Raw genomic sequence first — 23,388 nt, 5'->3', positions numbered from 1 at the left:
AGGAGAATGGAGAAATAGTTAGAATCGCTGACATGTGTAAGTGATGCCTGACGCGTGATGTGCGATGCCTCTTCAATTGAAATCGTTTGCATGTATAATTGACGTAAACGTCCCTACATGTCCCTATCAAATATCAACCTAACTATGTTTCCATTTTCCTGTTTTTTTCTGAGGAATAAGGCTAATACTTCTGTCCTGTCTATATGAATAATGTTCCTCACTAATGCACTGAATAACTTACGTAGTCATTTTTTTGTCAATTGTCACAACAAGGAACAAATGCATACCTGACCCTCATTCACTACTACTTGAATGCTCTAAGCATGCGTTAACTGAGACTACATGGTGTAGACAGCAAGGTCGTCCTGGTTCGTGCGCGCATTGCATGGCGCACATGACCACCTCCCAGAATATTATCAATAACTATTTCCAGGCAACATGCAGCTTGCGCAAATTTTGCCTCCAACTTGGAATGCTAGTAAAGTGGTGCGCAGCACTTATCCCTACGCAGCGCGGAAACCTGTTTTGACTCCTAACCTATCATAAAGTGGCCTGGTGAGATGATTTTAAAGTGTCCTGGTGCAAACCATAGTCGGCGCCTGAGTTAGCCTATCTCTTGTACATTTGTTCAGGTTCCAGCTCAGATCAGTTCCTGCTGACTGAAAAACGTGGGTCGAGTGCAGTGGATTTTTGCTGGGGTTGTTTGTGAGGTTTGTGAAAAATGTAGCTGTGATTAGCAATGCTTATTAAGTTCAGGTAAGTAGATAAGGCCATATTATGTCTGTAACTTACGCTGGCTTATCGTTTTTGCAAGAACTGCGATCTTATATAAAATTGTTCACATATCTGATTTGGTCGTTGACGGCATAGCTGGTACTGGCTAATGGGAATGAGATCACCTACCTGTGAATGCACTTGGCTGGCACGTAGCAGGCGCAGAATGCCAAATGTCGGTCTAAAGTGCCGTGTAGTTTACACTGTATGCTATATTATTAATGTGTCTGGGCTATAGGTGCCAGGAAGAATATGCTAGCCTTATAGCTAGGAGTTGGGAGAGTTGGTTGGTAACAGGTCACAGGAGAGGTATTGCTTGCTGCATTGCATTTGGTAGACTCAAACTACCGATTTGCCGCTGGGTCATTTATATATATATATATATATATATATATATATATATATATATATATATATATATATTCGCAAGCCAGAACTGAATCAGATTTTTAGTTTGCGAGTTGTGTGAGTCATGAGTCAAATAAATCAGTGTAAGCCCATGAGTCTGAAATGAATCGATTTTAAAACAATTGGGATGGCTTTGAGTCGTGAGCGGAATCGGATCCCAAAATCTGTGAGTCAGTCCTGAGCCGAATACAAAAAATTGAGTCGGGCACAAGTCTACTCATAGCATTTTAATTTAGCAGCACGAAAACATGGGTAAGCACTAAAGCAATGGTCAATGGGTAGCTTCGGAAAGGCTTAACATATCATGGGTTGTGGTTTTTAGTTCATCCAGCGTAACACCGGCATGTTTGAAAAACGCATCTCAAAATTGGACAACCCAGTCTGATAATTGGTTTTTGTTTTGTCCTTTAAATGTAAGCCCAGACGCTTTTCCCGCAACTTAAAATGATATTGGCGCCACTGGTTCCTTAGCCTCGTGGAAATTGTTTTGTTCCAATCGACATTTGGTCTTCTACCAATGGTGGCTAGACACGTAATATTGTTTTACTTGAAGTTGAGATCCGAATTGCTGTGCTGCAAGGTATCATAAGAAAACAAAAAAGGGTAACGGAATGTTCTTGGTGGGAGGTGCGCGCCGTTAGTTTGAACTATAGGCACAGATTACCTACAAAAAGACAAAAAATCCGGAAAGAGGATTTTTCCGCGATGGATTTTGTATCCAATTCTGTTCTTTTTTTCTTACTAGCTTGGCCCAAAAGAACCTTTGCCGTCTCATGCGACAACGCGACTGTCGGCTGGCCTGTAGCCTGGCTGACACTGTCAAGTCAACGGCCATGGCCGTGTTGATCAGTAATATATAAACACTTATTCCGGAAGGCGAATCCACCACGCTGCGTTTCTCCACATCACGATTGTGCTCAGCAGCATGCATGTGGCGATCCTTTTAATAGCACATGCATTTTCTACACGACATTTACATCAAACTCATCCTCACCGTTGTGTTTACAGCGCTCTCTCATGCATCCAATTGAAGCAGTTTTCCTCCAGCCTCGATATTACGCAACCACTGGTCAATGTAAGTTGTTCATCATGAGTTGATGACCACAATTGAGTATTGCTGAGTATTGTTGATAGTGATCATGCTGTTAATTGCAGATGCAAATTGTTGGTGTCATGACATAGCTGAACTGAAAAATGTGATAAGACGCCAAATTCAGACCAAAATTTTCACGCGCCTCTCGCGATTCACACAAAAATCACAACTCTGATATAGTAACACTGTTTTACACGGGAAGCACTGCGACTTTTTAAAAAAAAAAAAAACAAGTAAAATTGGAATAGCTGTGTAATTTGGGTAAATGGCTTGGACCCCAAATCTCGTAACTGGGTTCGTTAATGTAGCCAGATGTGCACTGCTCGAAAGAAACAAAGCATAAATGTTTGCCTGTAGAACAGTGCACATAACAACACTGGAACATCTGCCTTCGTAATGTAAAGTCGTGTTAGCTCTCACTGCAGGATAACACCTAACAGCTGGGCAGATAAACTATGTTTTAACCGCGCTCGGATAGGGGAGTCAAATTGACCCTCCCCGAAGGTTTTTCCAGGATGGTTTCCGAACGGCGCGGCGTAGCCGCGCCAAATTTTGCATAGCTGTGGAAAATTGAATTGCAGATCGTTTGGCACCAACAATTTAGATGTACCTTGTAAGGTCGCTGACCTATGGCAGGTCAAAGTCAGACCATGGTTTCAGCGAAGGCAATTTCTAGGGAATCCTTCAATCTGATCCAGCAAAGGTGTGTTAGACGAAGCGATTCATCTCTGAGATTCTTTCTTAGACAACACAACAGTTGAATGAGCAAATTAAATTGACCTAAGGTCAGGTATAAAGGTCACACCACGGTCAAACCAACCTGTTTTGTTACTCTAGGGCTTGCTGTACGGGATAGTTTCTGGTGCTCATTTCGAGTTTATTGATAGCAGGAACCGCATTATGCACCTTCCATGGACTTCTTAAAGATCAGAATAGGTCATTGACCTTAAATGACCCGGGTCAGCATTTTGTTTTAGGAACATACTGCCTAGCGTTCTTTGTCGTTTAGTCAAATGCAAAACTCAAAGCAATCTTGTATGATTTTGGTCACCTTGACCTTCAAAAAGTCAAACAAGGTTACTGACCTTGCATGAGCATATGACCTTTTGCTTAGAAACAGTTATCTAGGTTCTGGGGGCGCTTTGGAGACCAACCTGGAAATTGACCTTCTTGACCCGAAGGTCATGACCTAGGAACCTTGAAACTTTGACCGAAGTGATTTCACGCACAGGTGAACACACCCTGTACATCTTGTGTCACTAGCTTTCTTAGTACCCGAGATCCGGGGGAGGGGGGCAAACTGACCCCCCCCCCCCCCCCCCCACCACCCGAGCGGGTACCAAGCCGGCCACCCGCGCACGTTATACATACAGGTAGGGCCATAAAATCCGCCTGAGGTTAAACTGGATAAACCGAAAAGCTCCGGGGTACGGAAATGACCGGTCCTTCATAACTAGCGCTGATCCTCGAGACGACTTCAATAACTTCACGAACTACGTTGCCACCGCGTCGCATACCCGCAGCGGCGTCTGCTATTTACATTTGGTATTTCGCGGGCCTTCCGGCTAAGCAAGAAGACTTCCCTCATTTGGCGACTTTACAACATATTTTTTCTACGCCAGCGAGATTTTTATATCTACAGGATCAAAACCGCCTCCGCCGCAGAACACCTCCATTCAAAGGCATTGGCGCCTCCAATGCAAGACGCTCGAACACAACGCGCGAATAACCCGCCAACAACCACGTGTGGTAAATTCTCGCCAGCTGATTGGTCGCTTAGGGCGACTGCGCAGCTTCGACCAATGAGATTGGAGATGCGCTGGGCCCCGCGCCGGATTCAGGCGTGTTATTAATAGCCGCCATTTGAGACGCGTCGTGTGGGGAGCGGTGTCGGGGCTGGTGCAGTGTGGGAGTGGTGCATGGACGTACTCGCTGGGTGAGGCGATGGATGGGTTTGTGAGTCTGTCTAAAAGTGAATACCTCCGTGGCGGTAGATATAGCGCATTTCACCGGGAAGTAACAAGCAGCGGCAGGGACTGTGGCCTGGTTGACTCGTGTTCGCCGTTCTACCGGTCATATATTCGCGCCGTTCGGTGGCTGGCAGAGCAGTGTGAGCAGTTCTGTGGCGATAAGCAGGGCATCGGATTGGACACCTTTGTTAAGGACATCATGTTTGGCAAGTTAGCTCCCAACAGCGAGGACTGCGTGGTGCTGAATTCGCATGCTCCTCCAAATGAAAGAAGCAACGCAGGACCCGGGATCTGGCTTGAGGAAAAAACAGCCCGCTTGATTCGCGAGCTGCAGCGTGATTTTGATCTGAGGAACGACTCCAAATACTTCGGACAGTTCACAGCTCCTTGCGGTCGCAGTCTTGACGACATTCGAAGCCAGTTCTATATTGACTGCTTCTCTGATGGTATGCCTGCTCCGGGCTGTCGTATGAAAGCGAATACCACGGAATGCGTTCCTGTGCCTTCATCTGAGCACGTCGCCGAAATCGTCGGAAAGAAGGGTGAGTGCCCGCTGAGACAGCGGGGCGGGGCCTGGCGGTATGCGGTGTCAGCACCACGCCCACTTTTTGTCTCGTGGGAAAAAATTACGTGAGGTAGTAGTGGCTTCGTCCGCCCGTACGTCATCCCGGAGTGTAAAATGAGAAATACTTTCTGAGCGATGTGTGCACAGACTTACAAGTGAAAACGCCTGCCGTCTCCAATTCGGCACCGTCTTGCGTTTCAAGGCGATAACTTGCGCCATTCCCGCGCGAGTTCAAGCAACCACGATATCTGCACGCCGGCATGGCCGGCGGCGGGGCCACCTTGGCACTGCGCCAACATGGCGTCGCGCACACCGCGCTCTAGCTCGTGCGGGACAGGTGGTCAAACAAAGGGAGGTCCCGCGCGGCCGGTGGGGTGCTGTTTGACGGGGGCTGTTTGGGTTGTCGGTGGTCGGTGTGGGCATCGGATGGGCCTCGGCATGTTGCGCTGGGCCATCCTCCGGCATTTTTCGTTCGAACGTCGGCCGGCCGCCTCGGTGTGAAGCTTGTTCGAAGCTGGATGGAATGTTTGTGCAGGAGACGCTCCAAAAAAGATGATGCGGCATGACATCGACGTATTAAACATGAGTCTGCCGTTCCATGTGAGTTCATCTTCAGCATTCTTCGAGTCGGGTCCTTTGCTCATGTCTCACCAGAAAGTGATTAGCGGATATGAACACCGGATGCAATCTAGTGCCAGTAAGTTCAGTGATAGCCAAGTCGCACGGCCCTCACAGCGCCTGAAGTGACAATGGGTGCGCGAAGCGTGGGCTTTCTGAGGGCTGGTTTTGGGGGAGTGCCTCCGAATTTTGTTGAAGCACATTTTGGCACTCCGGAGTTGCGAGAGATTTATTGCGTGACAACAGCATCGAGTGTCTTCAGTCTACTGCTGCTTGTTTGTCTTATCGATTTTTTAACCATCAACACTCACTTGCATGTAAAAACGCCAAGATTTGATATGGGAACGCAGAGAAGTGTTCAACGCTCCCCGTTGTACACTCCTCTGCGCGTGGCCCTCATTGTTTACTCTGGACTCACCCGTGACTGAATTGACTGCTGTATCATACAGGTACTTATCACTTCAATACCTCCGTCCATTAAAACACGTTCATTTGGCTTTGCATGACTTGTACATTAGAAAGAACCTCAAATTCTGGTTCATCACCCCTCTGCTTTGTTAGGAGTCATCAAGTCGCGGCCCGGGGCAACACGTTTTGTATTTCTTTTCCCCATACAACGCCATGAAGCCGTTGTTTGCGAGCTAGGCCAAAGGCAGCTTAATTGAACAATTCAGATTTCTGCTTGAGCGTCTCCGTCTGACCGTCATGCTGTCTGGAAACCGACGTCTGCAGGCGCAGAGCCTGGCTTCGTGCAGGTTGCAGCAGTGAGAGGTGCAATTCTTTAAAGGGGGTGTTCCTCATTGATGTGGAATATTGAGCTGAAATAATCATCTTCAGGATTATTCGGTGGAGTGCACAGCGCTACCCTCAAGACGTAAACCCCCTTACTTTCTGACCCACATGTCGTGTGAAGATGTACAGACTATTTCGTGCGGACTTTCAATGTCACCCACGCATCCATGACGTCACAATAACGCCTTTTAAATCCTGCCATTCCATTGGCCATCCGACGATCATCGCCAAGACAGATATAATTGGTGAGTCGTTCATACCTGTCGTTCATGAGCGCGCTTTCTAGATACAATGGTCGTCAACTGGCGATCAGCCGGTGTTGTGCGAAGTACGATGACGTTATCAAACAACGTACTCCGAACCGTAAAAGATAAATTATGATGTCTAGAGCAGTCTTGTCCACTTTAAAGGGTACCAACAGGTATAAGTGGGCTTATTTTGCTGTATCTGGTGTTTGCATCAATATCTTCAAATGTCGAATATTCCTTTGAAATGTTGTGCTGCCTCAGTTTCAGGGCATGTGCGTTCAAGCTGTTCGAGCGTCCAAGCCGTTTGATTATGTGTGGTTTTCGTGCCACGGTGCGATGTGGAGTTAGCATGCCATCAATTTAAGGAGCATTGGACACGTAAAGCTGGATGATTGCGAGAGGCTGCACGCCACCCGTGCGAACCTAGTGCGTACCCTGATCCTCCCACATGGTGACAGTTTGTCAGCTGCCGTCGCCGCGAAAAAGAAAAAGAAACGTTTCACCTCAGCCGCAGACACGGCATATGCCAATGCACCGTCTAATAACCGTCCGACACTTAGCCGCGTCAGAAATCGATTGGGAAGCGGGTGATGTCACCTTTTGTGGAACCGGTGTCGAGTACAGCACCCTACGACACCAACCGAGACACAGTGCTGAACTATGAATAGGACGCAGGTGTGTAGCCCAGCTTTGTGTGCCCAGGAGCCGCCCATATTATTTGTCTTGCGCTGCTTCACCGTCGCGAGATAAATAATCTATGATTAGCAAATAAATTTTACAAACATAAAATAAACAAAACAAAAATACTAGATAGTCACCATCAACTACAGCGACCACAAATGTCGATCATTACAACTTCATCGTCGTCGGCAAAAATTATGAACGCTGCCAAACACAACTAGCCAGTGATGAACCAATCTGAGTTATGAATAAACTCGTGAACGCCATATGAGTGAAGAGCGCCTCGCATTGCGGAAACGAGAGACACCACCGTGACGGTCCTGCGCCGTAGATGGAAAGCAGAAGATATGCTCACGGGCAGGCGACGAACGCAGATTGCCAACCAGCCGTGGGTAGCGACTGTGAGCTGCTGGACATTGTCGCGGACTAAGTATTCATGTTACAGCCGTTTGGTGTCCCAAATGCCGTTTGTCAAATTGGTTTTCGACGCTTTTGGATATGCTGGCCTAGATTTAATACGCACGGAGGATTTCGATTCTTGGATTGTGCTTTGGCTACAGATCTCGCGTTGTTGGCTTTTTATGACCATTTGAGGTCTAAGTTGCGTTTGGTTGGATGTCATCGCCAGATGTCGGGACAACGCATTGCAAGGACAGTTCCGCCATTATGCCATTTGAGGCCGTCGTATACAGCAGTTTGAGACCCCGCTTTGGGGAAATGCTGCCCTGCCTTAATGTATAGCCTGAAGTGAACCTTTGCCTTCTGAACTGTCATGGATGACGGACTTTCGAACGCACGGATCAGACTATACGTTTGAAAGTCCGTTAACTCGGAGACGATGCGTCTTGAGTGCCCCAAGACCTCGTTGGTGTGTGCTCTTGGCGTGTCTGGGCTCCATTACCAAGGTTTCGGGATGAGTTACGAGGTGGGACATGTCTGTGCCTGGTATCGCAGCGCTTCCCCCACGCCTCACGACGTGTTTTAGTAGTGAGTCGGGTACAGGTCGGTCGAATTATCGGACTTAAACGGGGTGGCCCTGGTTTGGCTTCCGGCTGGTCTTATACCCCGCGTAAGGTTTATAGTGAGTGTTTACGTGGCCGTGGTATCACGTTTTAAACGATTTGCCGGGGTTTGTCGAGTGCAGTTTTCCTATGGACTTGAATATTTGAGATAGCTTGAGCGGACGTTTAGATATTAAGTGACTTAAAAGTGGGACGAGTAAGCGTTCTTGGATCCAAGTTTGAGCCTCCGCCGGTATGTATTATTTGTCACCCCTTTTCTCGTGAACTGCCGCATGTCTTTGACACTCCGTTGGCAGGTAGAAAGCACCCGTGTGAACGTGCCATAACCCGTTGACCACTTGCATTCAACTTCAGTATCTACGGACGGCGCGATGGCCACCTCCGTTGAAGTGTTCATACAAACGTGGCGCGTATACGTAAGAATATGAGGCAAACGACTTCTTCAAGCGTAAACAGCTTCCTCACGGTTGGAATATTAACCACGCTGATGCGCGTGCTCTTTGTCGACTTTCGAGTTGGTGCGTGGGCAACTGATGTTTCGTTGCAACCACAAGAGGTCATTGGGATCCTGCAAGCAGTCCGTAGGACACCGCGTTAACAGATAAAGAACATCGCTGATATAGTCTGGTTGTATTTATGTTGCAACCACGCGGGCGGGCAGTGTTCGCCTGACATGGCATTGGGGTGCAATTTACTCTCTTATAAATTATTTCGGAAATGCTGAACGCATTTGCCTTGTTGGTTGCATTGTTTGGCCCGTGCGTTAGCTGTGAGCTATGGAAGGACTGGAACTTAAAAATGCGCGCTGCCTAATATAATAACTATAATGTTTAATAGAAGCAAAGCGCGCATGTAGTTTGGGGCTTCAGCTGGTTCTTTTCGTGCGTCAGTCGTATCGACCGTTTCCTTTTTCGGTGCGTCGTGGTACACAACGCGCCGCACGTGGTGACCAGGCGCTCTGCCCGGAGCGCGGCTAGTGGGATTTCGAGCTGCCCCGCTGCTGGTTGTGTGCTCCCCGCGCGCGTCCCCAGCCGTCCGTCCGGGACCGCCCGGCGCAAGTCTGTTGTTCTCACCGCGGCCGGCCGGCGGCCCAGCCGGGCCGCCGCCGACTGCCGGGCGCGGGACTGTCGGGCCTCAATGGCCCTCTGAAGCGACGCGCTCCAAGCCGGTGGCTGCCGAAAATCGCTTCCCCCCCCCCCAACCCAAACCCTCTCGAAGTGCCGGCGCTCTAAATTTCGACCTTTTCCAGACGCCGGGCCCGGGAAAATCGCGCTCTTCTGACCGTCGGCGCACTATCCGCTAACCACTGAGGCGCATTTACCCGGTTTACATGGGCAGCCGAGGATAATTCGAATTAAGATCGGAACGGATCATGCGACGTTAACCCTCTCGGCGAGGGGCGTTTACATGGGCGAAACCGGCTTTACGTCGGATTAACGGTCGATAGTTCGATCCCGCTTAGTTCGAATCAAGGAACGGATTATGGGCGAAAACTGCGCTTTTGAGGCGAACTGAACAAAACAAGAAGAAAAAAGCAGGTACTCTGCGTATGGATGGCGAATGTCACGAGCCATGGTGGGCGCCAGACAGCTTTGAGGGCGAGGAGGAAGATGGACTCCGTTGGAAAAATGATATGTGCGGGACTCATAGGCTTTATAGCTACAGCACAAGCCATAACACTTGAAACACAAGAGTTGCGCAGTCAGCACTGCCAAATCTGTCACATAAGCAGTGTTATATGCAATTTTTTACTAGCGGGAAACTTTGGCTAGCAGGAAATCAGTATTTTCTTGTATTGGCCAATGACACTCACAAACTTACCACACTCATATCAGTATGCCACCCAGCATCATGTCATCTACTTTGCGCAGCCCAAGAAACACATTACCTACTCCCACACTAATGCATTTATGAGCAGCCTGCAACAGTGAGCTAAGCTACAGAAATGACTCATGAATGCTACATAGTTAGTGGCAAAAATTGTGTAACTATGTTGTCTTTCCCCATCCAATGCATCATCAGTACCTGAGGGCAGCATTGCCATTTAGACTTGGCATGGACTGGCAAGTCAGAATGCAGCTATTTGCTTTCTTGACATAATAGGGTTGAAAAACTGCTTTGATATCCTTGCAGTCAACAGCATTGGCTGATATGGACTGATGGCTAGGTGGCACAAACAGCTGTGTTCGCACAGTCCAAAGATCATAACATGTGAACCAGCCCCAGAGCTGTCATGACAAAAGCAATCTGGGCTCAAAATTCACAACAAATGATTAATTACAACAACAGCTCAATTATCCAGCTCATGGTTTGCAAAGATACATGTCACAAAAAAGCACCAAGGTAACATATTTACTCACCAGTACAAAAACAGGTAATGATGTGCACCACAGATGTTCTCTGCTTATCATGTGGCATTATGTTGGGTTTACTTAGTTTATGCACTGTTTTCTCCCACATGAAATGCACAAACCTGGATTTGACAGAGTACTGATGACAGCTATTTTCATCCAGTGCTCACATTTGCTTTCTTGACATTTTGGAACCATCACTGGGCAATTTTGGTCCCATCATTAAAAATAGTTCACATTCTGCACTGACTGCAATAATCTATTGCCTATATTTGTTGATCCTTTGCATCATGCAGGAATTATTGAGTTACCTATCTCACACAGATTAAACCAACAAGCAACAAACAGCCTAATTGCATCAAAAACAAATATTCCAGCCCCCGCTTCCTTGCCAGTTGGTCTACCAGTGTGACGTAACTTCATATTTCCTTGACAAGCCAGTCACCAATATCCAGCACATCCCTCCTGCCAATAGGTGGTCAACCAAATGTTCAAGTCACAGGAGGAATGTCTGCAAAATCAATCCTGGGGCATTTATGCATTCACCTAATGAAAGAAACTATTGGTACTCCCTGCAAGAATTGTTGAACAGTTGAATTACCTACCTAGTGGCCTGCAAAGACACCCATCACAAAAAAGCACCAAGGTGACATATTTAATCACCAGCACAAAAACAGGTGATGATATGCAACACAGACATGTTCTCCATGCAGCATGTGCCATCGTGTTAGGTGTTAGTTTATGCACTGTTTTCCTGCACATGGAACACACAAACTTGGATTTAGCAGAGTAATGATGACAACTATTTTCATCCAGTGTTCAGATTTGCTTTCTTGCTGTTTTGACCCCATCATTGGGCAATTTCGGTCCTACCATTAAAAAAGTTCACATTCCGAGCTGACTGCAATGATCTATACTTGTTCATCCGTCATATCATGCAGCAATTTTTAAGCTACCTTTCTCACACAAATTAAACTGACAAGCAACCAGCATCCTAATTTACGGAACATCTGCAAAAACACCCCTGGGGACTTAAGGTATTAACTTAATGAACGAAACTTGGAGGCATTCTCTGCAAGAATTTTGAACAATCCAAAATTAAAATGAGAACAAGTCAAAGCTATATAAAATAACCATATTACCTCCATCTGGCTTTTGGACGCATGGAGCCTGCCCCAGATGTAAGCTAATCTAACCTTTAGGCGCAAAGATAGCACCAAACACCGTCGACGCCTGCTGTCTGCATAGATCAAGCGCCTAGCAAGGCTAAATTACGTGAGCATTTCTGTGGTGCTAGCCACTCAAGGCCCTCAATAATAAGAGTAGTTTTAGCAGCATGATGTCAACTTCACCTTCCTTCTCTTTTCCCTTACCATCTTGGACTTGAACCGTCTCGAGCAATAGCTAAAAACCCGTGGAAAAGCGGTAACACCGCACAAAGCTGAAATGGCTATGAACAGAACTGCGTGCGCCAGGCATTTTTCTTTTTTTTTGTTTAGACAGCTGACGGCCGATAATTCGGACGAAATCCCTTCCTGAACGGATGATCCTCTCACGGGAAGGGATTTCCTCCGGCGCACGATTCGAATCAGCGGAACGGCGCGTGAGTGTATACATGGGCCGGATAGTTCGGATCGAGGACGGGTCCCGGCTTAATTCGAATCACAGCTGCCCATGTAAACAGGGTAATTGTTGACCGGGTCGGAGCCGGCCGTCTCGGAACCGCGCGGAGGGGACGGAAGGGCCGGGGGGGGGGGGGGGGCGGCCGGCCCACCGCGCAACCACGTGGGTGCCGGGCAGCCGCGCCGCGCCGCCCGCCCTGGCTGCCCTTGAACCCTATCGTGCCCCGGGCGCCGTGGCGGGGGAGGGCGCTGGACGCGGGCGATCGTGGGAGCGAGCGGCGGCGTACGGTGAAGCGTGGATGGGCGGCCGGCTGGCCACGGACGGGGTTCCGTGCGTTCTCCGCGGCGTCGACTGCCGTCCTTGATTGGCACTGGGCGAGAGGTGCGGGTCTGCTGAGGGGTGACGGGGAGGGAAGATGCCGCGTAGGTGTGCTGTTGCTCGTGAGGGGGGGGGGGGGTTCTTGCGCCAGCCGACAAAGGCCAGGGGAAAGTTTATAAGTCAACTGGAAGCAGGGTTTCGTGGTAGCTTTGTAAGGAATCCGATGGTAAAAAGGCCGGAGCCACTGGGGGTCAATAGCCTTCCAGAACTAGGGTGGGCCAATGTTTGTACTGTAAAGAGATGGACGTCTTGATATCGTTCCGCCACCCACGAGGTGTTTGAGGAAAACGCACGGCAGACGACTGAAGAGGTGGAAGTGAATTACCGTAAAATATTGATAAATTCCCTAAACCAGGGGCGCAGTCAGGGATTTTCGTGAGTGGACTTCAGCGAGAACGCGTCACGCTGTATTTTTAAAACTTTCTGTTGGAGCCATTTGGTGAAAATAAAAGCAATCGCGTCTCATAAGGGTAGGTCCCTTGGGCCCCTTTTCCTGGCTGTGCTCGTGCCTTTGACGAAATGCCTGGCACGCGCTGAGCCTTCAGCTCTTCTGACAGCATATGACGTGATATTGGAGCAGTCCGGTGGGCTCAGTTAGGTGTGCGGCTGAGGCGTAATCCCTAACTCATGTAATTTTTGCCGACATTTATGGTGCGCGTAACAGCACACCGCACTCACGCGCATATGGCATCAGTCACATTGTGTGCAGACTGTGCAAACTATATGTAGGCGGTCAACAGCGTCAACGGCCTCTTCAGCCAGCGATGCGCTGGACCGGAGATGGTTTTTTAGCCCGACCCACACGGTGGATCTGCCCGTGTGTACATCAGTGCGCTGTTGCTTGATGCCGCGCCATGGCCCAGGAAAAGCTGCCCCTCCCCTCCCCTCCCCTCCCCTCTGCCGCTTCGCGCAGCAGCACGCCGGATGTGGAGCTTTAAAGGCTTCTGGGGGCCGACCACACAGGGCGTCTTTATGGCCTCCAGCTGCGCCTTGATTGCAGCTGGTCCTGCCTCGGCGTGTCACTCGGTGTAATACACGTCACGCTCGGGTCGGGACGGAGCAAGCTCGCCCGAGCCCAACCGTAGTGATGTGACAGCTCATTTAGAGTGACTGTGTGGATTGCTGATGCGGCGAGCATAACCGATGGTTGTAGGTTCGATTCCCATCGCGGCTTGTCTGTTGTATTCTTACCTACGCAGCGGTCGTTAGTTATGCTATTGTCTTGTCTTCTTCATTTACTACCTAGATTTACCAATGCACGAATGTCTGATTAATGTTTCTGATATACGGTTGTATGTTGAACCGTGGGGGCGCCTGCTCGTCGTTCGCCATTCAACTTTGTCTTGTCCGACGAACGTTGTCTGTATATGCCTGTATTTGCCTGTCTTTGTCTTGTCCGACGTACGTCGTTGTCTACATATGCCTGTATTTGCCTGTCTTTGTCTTGTCCGACGTACGTCGTTGTCTGTATATGCCTGTATTTGCCTGTCTTTGTCTTGTCCGACGTACGTCGTTGTCTACATATGCCTGTATTTGCCTGTCTTTGTCTTGTCCGACGTACGTCGTTGTCTGTATATGCCTGTATTTGCCTGTCTTTGTCTTGTCCGACGAACGTCGTTGTCTGTATATGCCTGTATTTGCCTGTCTTTGTCTTGTCCGACGTACGTCGTTGTCTGTATATGCCTGTGTTTGCCTGTCTTTGTCTTGTCCGACGTACGTCGTTGTCTGTATTTGCCTGTATTTGCCTGTCTTTGTCTTGTCCGACGTACGTCGTTGTCTGTATATGCCTGTATTTGCCTGTCTTTGTCTTGTCCGACGTACGTCGTTGTCTGTATATGCCTGTATTTGCCTGTCTTTGTCTTGTCCGACGAACGTCGTTGTCTGTATATGCCTGTATTTGCCTGTCTTTGTCTTGTCCGACGTACGTCGTTGTCTGTATATGCCTGTATTTGCCTGTCTTTTTCTTGTCCGACGTACGTCGTTTTCTGTATATGCCTGTATTTGCCTGTCTTTGTCTTGTCCGACGTACGTCGTTGTCTGTATATGCCTGTATTTGCCTGTCTTTGTCTTGTCCGACGTACGTCGTTGTCTGTATATGCCTGTATTTACCTGTCTTTGTCTTGTCCGACGTACGTCGTTGTCTGTATATGCCTGTATTTGCCTGTCTTTGTCTTGTCCGACGTACGTCGTTGTCTACATATGCCTGTATTTGCCTGTCAGTTTTCAATCCTCTCATGTTTGCCCTTCAGTCACTTTGCAGCGTAAAACGACCTGGTCCACCCCGAAACAAATTGATTTTAGTTTTTAATAGACGGAAAGTGAGTTTTTTTACAGGTTTAAGCCCAAAAGCCCCCAAACAACTGATATCTTACTGTTTCTGTATTTTCGGCTTAGGTCCCAATGTTATGGGCTAGCGTTTCTATGACGAAAGTGTCATTGCGCACTTGTCTCTCATGGTGTCTTTGCCAAGGTCAGAACTTAACATAATTATTGCGTCGTGGAAGGAGAACTGCCGACAAAAGAGGGAGAGAGAGACGAAATGAACAGGAAGAGCATGCTGCAGTTTTATACGCTTAAAGCCCGATTTAACGGCCGGTCCAATTATTTTCACCCGGGTTATATACTCCAGTGGCAACCTGCCTATAAACTGGTTCTTGTCGTTGCTACGACCTCACGTACCTGCTCAACCGAGACAACCGGGTAAACTACCATGGAGCCCGCAACATTGTTGTCGGGTGCAGAACATAATAACTTTAATGAAATGTGCAGACGAATGAGAGGAGGCGGAGAGGGAAAGTGTCGCGCAGTACTGGGCCGAGGTTACCACAGGCTTTGAAGCAGCTTCGTGGAAGCACGGGTTTCTTACCACTGGCTGGAAAGTCATTTAATTGCATAGTTATCGCGTGGTCATTGTGCATGTTGGCAGTCGTTCCCTGGCGGATCGTGCGACTTTCATTATTGTTTTGCGCAGGGATGGAGTGTGCGTTATAACGCTGGCTGCGGCCCGTTGGCTCGTGGCGCGGCGCTCCCGATCGCCTGGATGTGGGTAGTGAGGAAGTCAGAATGGTAAGAGATGACGACGCATCACGTAAGAGATGAAACTGCAGTCGCTGGGCTCAGGCTGGCTTGGCTTGCCATGAGCTGGCTATATTATGACGACCGGTCCCGATAGATGGCGACGGTGTATGCAACATACCGGGAAAACATGCCAATGTTCCACTGCTCTGCGGTGTGTGGAGAGCCGTTACGCGCACTGGCGAGTTGTGTCACGCGGCGTGCACTGTAGCCGAGCTCCCCAGCTGGCCCGGCTGCAGAGCGGCCGCCGGTCGCTTCGCCGGCCGATGACGCCTGTGGTCATGTGCGGGTGTGGCCATGATCGATGGCGCGGCCGAGGCCCGGAGAGGAGTCCAGAGGGCGTGCAGGACGCAGCGCGGCCGAGGCTCGCGGGGAATTCGGAGGACGTGCAGGACGTGGTGCGGTCGAGGCCTGGGGAGGAGTTCAGAGGGCGTGCTGGACGTGCCGCGGGGAGGAGTTCAGAGGACATGCAGGACGGACGCGGCCGAGACCCGGGGAGGAGTCCAGAGGACATGCAGGACGTAGGGCGGCCGAGGCTCGGGGGGGGGGGGGGAATTCAGAGGACGTGCAGGACGTGGCGCGGCCGAGGCCTGGGGAGGAGTCCAGAGGACGTGCAGGACGTGGCGCGGGGAGGAGTCCAGAGGACGTGCAGGACGTGGCGCAGGGAGGAGTTCAGAGGACGTGCAGGACGGTCGCGGTCGAGGCCCGGGGAGGAGTCCAGAGGGCAGGACGGGCGCGGCCGAGGCCTGGGGAGAAGTTCAGAGGACGTGCAGGATGTGGCGCGGGGAGGTGTCCAGAGGACGTGCAGGACGGGCGCGACCGAGGCTCGGGGAGGAGTCGGAGGACGTGCAGGACGTGGTTGGCGCGTGCTGGCAGATCAGGAGGATGGTCCAAACACCAAGGACTGATTGGAGACGCCGGCGTTTACACTGGTTTATGTGAGAACAAGGTATGCTTCATAACAGATGCTAACTTGGAGCAAGAAAAACTTGCAGATTTTGAAAAGAAGGATTCAAGTGGTGCACCGTTTTTGTTTTTTTATTCGGCAGATAGGCAGTCAAAGAATTCTTCATTCGACGTGGGACGCGTCTAACTAAATATGCTTATGTTGGCGTTTTACGTGATAGCTGGAGCATGCTAGACTTCCAGAACGGTGACGAAGGGTTCTTTGAATACGGAATGCGGTCTCAAATGTCAGTATAACTGCATGAGGTATACCGGAAGAACTGGCGACTGAAGCCGTTGTTCTGATGACCATGCCCGCTTGCAGACGCTGTGTTTTGATGTTCACGCGTTGGCTACTCGGTCACCGTGCGAACGCGGTTAAGTAGGACTCGAAGGACTCGGCAAAATGCCTGCAGTATACTATGACGTGGCGAACGGTGACCAAGCGATGAGAACGCTCGTCATTAGGAGCAGAGGAGCCCGATAGCTTAGGAAGTTAGAAACACAGAGTGGTCGTCTCAATAAGCCGATCTGTAGCGGCTCATAGCTGGCGGCGCTCTCCCTGCCGCGCTGTACGCGGCTGCAGGGCGTGCTGCACGCTCGCGGGATGACTTGCGCCGGCGCGTGCTGCACGCGGGCGGTCGCGGCCCGCCGTGCGTCCTGACCGCGCCGGTCGTCTGTGTTGTGATGCATCAGCCTCAATCACGCCTAGTAATGCTAATGACGAAATGATGACGTAGTCGGTTTTTTTTTGCTTACGACCCGGGCAAAAAAGAAGAGAATGGTGTCCTAACGTGATGAGGCAAAAACACATGAATGTCGTCGCATGTGCCGGGTCGGACTTCCCACACGTAAGATAAATCAACCTTGCCTGTCTCCTGTCCTCGCCATCTTATCCATATGCTGAGCGCTGCCCGGGCTGTCAGAAGGCTCTGAGACCGCGGACGGCTGTGCTGTCAGCCCCCGCGCCGCATGTTGCGTTTCCGCACAGCATGATTCACGCCCGCTGTCTGTTTCAGGGGGAAAGATTAAGAACATCCGGGCTGAGACCAACACGTACATCAAGACGCCGAAGCGGGACGAAGAGCCGGTGTTTGTCATCACAGGTACGCCACGCGGCGTGGCCTGCGGCATCACCATCGCGTGGTGGACGCATCTGTTTTCGCTTCGTTCTGCGTGCTGGCGGCATCTGACAAGGGAGACCTCTATCAATAATTGCTGTCGGTGCGATAAATGCTATTCTCAAAGTCAAGGTTATGACTGCTTGGTTTATTAGCTCATCAGCATTTATTTGTAAAACGTTCTGTGTTTGGCACGGTTGACTAATGTTTTACAGTCCTGCTTCAACGAGGTTACGCTCGGTTTTGCTGCTTTATAGCTTTCGCCGTCCTTGTCCGTGGTGAAGCACGCGTAGATGTTTTATCAGAATGGTCTTATTGTTGTCTGTTCTGATGTGCCTGCGTAAAATTGCCCCTAACGGGGATGGAGGAAACGAATGTTGTCCTCGCCCAATCCTCGCAAATCCTTTGGTTTGGCGTTTGTCCCATTTTCTTGAATCACTTTCGTCTGCCGGACCGCATTTTTTTAATAGGCTTGATGCCAATGCTGACTGATGGCAGCAGCTGCCGTTGTCATGTTTTGCCTGGGCGTACATTGCATTGCCACTTAACTGTCACGCCGTTTTCAGTCTTTTTTAATGATGCGAACTTTATTTTTTGTTTCGGCGCTTACCGACCGGGCACAAATCGGCGTGGCCCAGTCGTTTTGGTATGACGTACGTTTGCTGCGATGTCAGGAACACAAGACCAAGTTTCGCTCGGCGTTCACCTTTTGTCGTGTTGCGCCGCCGTCGGCGCCACCTGCTCATCCCGTGCCACCTGTGACTACCTATCCTGGCATTAGGCCACGGCTACGGCGCGCTCGCGAACCAAACGTACCCGTCAGCAGTGAACTGGACCCATATAGCCTTCCCACACCGCCAGGTCGCAAGGAGGACGTGGGCTTCGCCAAGAAGAAGATCCTGGCGGCGGCGGAGCACTTCAGCCAGCTGCGCGAGGCGCGCCGCCAGAACCCGGGCGGCCCGGCGCCGGCGCTGGGCCCGCCCAAGCGCGAGGGTGACGTCACCGTGTCGGTGGAGGTGCCGTACGAGTTCGTGGGCCTGGTGGTGGGCCAGAAGGGCGCCACCATCAAGCGCATCCAGCAGGACACAAGCACGTACATCACGACGCCTTCGCGCCGTCACCGGCCCATCTTCGAGGTGGTGGGGTCAGCCAGGCCGACGTGGAGCAGGCGCGCCAGGCCATCCAGATGCACATCAGCAGCCCGGGTGGAAAGTTTTCGCTGCGAGGAGCTGGCTGCGGCCGGCGGCGACGCCGCGCGCCTTCGGCACCGCCGCCGCCGCCGCCGTTGGTCTGCCCTACCTGGGCCTAGACGACGGTGACACTGGGCTGTTGGGACCGCTCGGCGGCACCGGCCTGGGCGGCAGCTGGACGGGCGTGCCGCCGCCGCCACTTCCGCTGCCGCCCCCGCCGCCGCCGCCGCCATCATTCGGCGCGGTGGCTGGCCCGCTGGCCGACCTGAGCGCGTGTCTGCGCGGCCTCGCGCTGCCGGAGCCGGAGCCGCAGCCGCAGCCGCAGCCGCAGCCGCAGCCGCAGCCGCAGCGCAGCCGCAGCTGGAGCCAGGGCGAGAGAGGACGGACGTGCGCGGCCGCACGGCCAGCCTGCCGACAGAGCCGCCGCCGGTGCCGGGCCGACGCGGCTCGGCCGACGGACACGGCCTGGCCGGCCTGCTGTACCGGTTGCCGGCGGCGCTCGCCTGGGATGCGCCCGGCACCCCGGCCACGGCGCGGGACGGCTCCTCCAACGGCTCCAGCGAGACGCTCAACTCGGACTCGGGCGTTGAGACGGCCACGCCGCCGCCGCTCGACGGCACCGCCTTCGGTCCCATCGGTTCCAAGCGCACCAGCCCCGCCAGCCTCACCGGCTCCGAGTGACGTCATCATCCGCCCGGTCGGCTCAGTGTGCGTCACCGTCAGCCTGGCCGGCCTCGAGTGACGCTCCAGCGTCTAGGAAAGTGGTCTTTCCCGTCGATGCAGGTTTCTCCGACCGTAGGGTCCCGTTCGCCTTCCCGAGTGACCGCGTGCATGTGAGTGAGACAGCGTCCGCCGTTGTGGGGCGGCTCGCCTCGCACAAAGGTGTGGAGTGGCGCCGGCCCGCCGCCGCCCGCCGGAGCGCCCCTGTTTTACGTTCGACTCACGGTTGTAAAATACTCAGTCGCTCCGCCGGCGAGCCCAGCCGTGTCCTGGCCGTCGGCGGCCGCTCGTCCACCAGCGTCGATATTTCGGGGCGACTTGGCCGGCCGCCAGCCCGGGGCGTGCATCGATCGTTCGCTCGCGCGCGCCGCCCGGACCGCACTGCGGACGCCGCCGGCGTCCGCGGGGCGCGCCGTGCCGGCCGGCGGCAACAGCGCTACCGGCGGACCATAGCCGGCCGCCGCCGCCGCCATCGTCGTGGCCGCCGCCGGCCTCCGCGAGGCGCGCCACGCCGGTCGGCGGCAACAGCGCTGTTAGCGGACCATAGCCGGCCGCCGCCGCCGCCGTCGCCGCCGTTGTGGCCGGGCGCAGGCACCAACAGAATGAAACGGAGCACAAAACTGTTTTATTTTCTTACGATAGCTCATATATGTTGCGGATGGTGCGAGTGACGGACGAGATTATTTTCGTACAGGGACGTGAATCTGTGTAGAGTGTAGGTGTTTATTTTTGTGGTTACTGCCTCCACACCAGTTTGGTTGCTAGATGAGTAATAGTCTTCCAAAATTGTTGTGGTACCTTTGCGTTGCCCGTTTAGATGTCCCGCCGTCTGGCATCGCGCTGGCGGTTTGTACCTTAGACAACCCTAGTACTTTGTGTCGTGATTCCTCCCAGTAACTTCAACGTTTTGTACTTTTTTACGTCGTTGATGCCTTAAAACACGACAATGAAGTTACTTTGCACCATCGACTCAGCGGCAATAACTGGGCCTTCATTGCCTTCCTTCAAACGTATGCAAATACGTCGATCCTGCTGGAGGTGGAAGTGTGTGGCCGCCCGTCGTGGTAGCGTCGCCCCCGTATGTAGCGCTATGCATGCGAGCTCTCGTCTCAATTCAGAACAGGCGCGACCGGGGGCACGGCAGTGACGCCGGCTCAGCTCAGGTCACGTGAGGCGCCGAGAGAGGGGGGGGGGCTGTCGGCCCCAGCCCCACTGAGAGCGGCCGCGGCACAGCATCGACCGGCCCCGTCGGAATGCGGCGACGCAAGCCAAGAGCCGGCCCTGCGGCGGCCGCTTGACGGGGCCGGGGCGGCCGGCCCAGCCCCGCGGCGGCCGCTGACGGGGGCCGGGGCGGCCGGCCCATCACCGCGGCGGCCGCTGACGGGGCTCGGCCTGCCGGCCCAGCCCCGCGCGTCGCTGTACATACTCCTGGATGTTAGAGGTGGCGCCGGAATCAATGGATGTTGGCGTGGCGTGTGAGGTCGGGCGTTGGTGGCCCGTCACCCCCTCCCCCTTTCTACTATAGCCGCCGAGTGTCGGCAGGCACGTACCGGGAATTCGCTTGTAGCCCCAACTAGTACCTGAAGTCTTATTATCGCTAGCGGTGTAGCCGGGCAGACGGCCCGTAGGACGCTGATAAGCACGTCCGCTCTCCTTACGGGTGGGTCGGCAGTGCACATTCCATGAGTATTCGCTGAACAACTATCGAACAAATACGTAAATGTAATAATACAATGGAAATTTATGATTAATGCAAATACTTATATAGATTGTAGTGCTATGTCCTATGTATATACCCCAATGTGATGTAAATTAGATACTTCACCGTCACTTTCATCCTGCACGGCCACCAACGTCCCACAGTCTGTGTTGTGCGAGCTTTTTGTTGTGTACAAACAATTACTTTTCGATGTTGGAGATCTTGCTCAGTTGTAAGGCAGGGTCTGAGGGCACGTGACGAACTTTGCATATATTTTATTACTGATGTGGAATGTATTTTGGAGTATCTACTACGCGGCCTGATCCGAGTGTACTTATTAATATGTGTTGATTTTTCACATTTTGCTACTGTTTTATTTTCGAGACATAATACAGTGTAAATATTAAAGACTGTGTTTTCCTCAGCTATTGGATTCGTGCCCACGGGACACATGGTGGCTGAGCCCTGCCCAGGGCTGACAGTCGCTTGGTCGGCTGAACCCTACCCAGGGCTGACAGTCGCTTGGTCGGCTGAACCCTGCCCAGCGCTGACAGTCGCTTGGTCGGCTGAACCCTGCCCAGCGCTGACAGTCGCTTGGTCGGCTGAACCCTGCCCAGCGCTGACAGTCGCTTGGTCGGCTGAGCTCTACCCAGCGCTGACAGTCGCTGGTCGGCTGAACCCTGCCCAGCGCCGACAGTCGCTTGGTCGGCTGAGCTCTACCCAGCGCTGACAGTCGCTTGCTCGGCTGAACCCTGCCCAGCGCTGACAGTCGCAGCACCCGGCTTCAAGGGTGGCGTCCGCGGATATCGCGCACCCCGGCAGCAATGCTGGTCATTGAGCCTCGCATTACGAGAGACTCACTCAGGCGTGTGAATGTTTCACCAGTTAACGAGTCCTGCCGGGCCTGGCTGCTGAAATCCTCGACCCGCGGCACGCGAGGGTGCGGAGCGCCAGTGTCCAGACTGGTGCTCTGCTGCAAACTGGCGTCGCGTGGCACTAGTGCGGCAGGTGCACCGCTGCCCCTGGTGGGTTTGCTGTGAGGGTCACCCTTCCGGGCCAGTAGGCCGTCCTGCTCCCAGGGGCGGCTGGGCCGGCTCATCATGCTCTTCCCCTCCCCCCACCCCCCCCCCCCCCCCCCCCCCCCCCCCCAAACTACACGCCAGCGAGCTCCTCCGCGCCCTTGCCAGTAGTACCGGGACGGCCGCTTGGCGGCGCTGACGGCGACCAGTCTGGGCCCTATCGACCCGACCCCCCCCCCCCCCCCCTTCCACCTCGTTCGCTGGATGCGGTGGGGACTTCTGGGGGCGGGAGGACTACTGGACATGGGCCAAATGGGAGGCCCACCAAGACCGGGGGCCGATAGCTGTTTGTGGTGATTGCATTCCAGTTAACGCTCAATGGCTCAAGGACCAATGCTACTTTTTTCTAAAGTTTGGATGGCGGTTAAGCCCTTTGGTCCCTCGTGAAGCGCTCCTTCTGCCAGGGATGTCTGACCCCCGTTTCGATTACGCTGTTGGCTACCGGAATGGGGTGTTGCCGGGGTGTTCTAGCCGCGGTCAGCATGTGCGCGGGCTAGGGACCTGTTTGGCGTCGCCCTGGGAAAATCTCTGGAGAACGTTCGTGCGAAGGGATCGAGCCCGGGTCGTGGAACATTAATTCGGGCGATGCACACAAAGTGAACGCCGTGTCCGTTCCATGTCCATTCCGTGACCGTCCGTGTCCGTGTCCGTGTCCATCCAGAGTGATGCTGATAACACAGTATTATGGAGAGGAAGAACCTGAGGTCTGTATCCAAATAACATCTGCAGATTGAAGTATGCCATCTAGAATGTGATTCACAGAGCACACGGCTAGAAAAGCTGGGACAGGCAATATAAATGCAACCGTTTGATTAGAATTCTGGACGGAACTACCGCGCGAGAACAGAAGTACCACACTACTGCTTTTCAGATGGCGGCTTTTATATTCCTGCAGTCATGAGGTGTCAACATCCCTGCAACGTGGAGATACGACGGCAGGGGTTCTGGGTCCATTGCGCCCGGGCTGATGGTCCCAGAGACAGCGACCTGTATGGTATCAGCTGGGGGCTGGCGGGTTGGAACCCCCCTGGCACGG

The 23,388-nt window shown here is 52.6% G+C and overlaps 1 pseudogene; it reads left to right on the top strand.

The window, feature by feature from the left end:
• The first annotated feature begins 4,148 nt into the window (after nt 1-4,148).
• LOC119100196 (RNA-binding protein MEX3D-like) lies at nt 4,149-19,535 on the top strand (annotated as a pseudogene).
• Nucleotides 19,536-23,388: the final 3,853 nt, after the last annotated feature.

The sequence above is a fragment of the Pollicipes pollicipes genome, unplaced genomic scaffold (genome assembly GCF_011947565.3).
Source record: "Pollicipes pollicipes isolate AB1234 unplaced genomic scaffold, Ppol_2.1 Scaffold_4881;HRSCAF=5763_pilon_pilon_pilon, whole genome shotgun sequence".
Taxonomy (NCBI): domain Eukaryota; kingdom Metazoa; phylum Arthropoda; class Thecostraca; order Pollicipedomorpha; family Pollicipedidae; genus Pollicipes; species Pollicipes pollicipes.
Note: the sequence above shows the minus strand (reverse complement) of the source record. Positions and strands in the feature narration are given on the sequence as shown.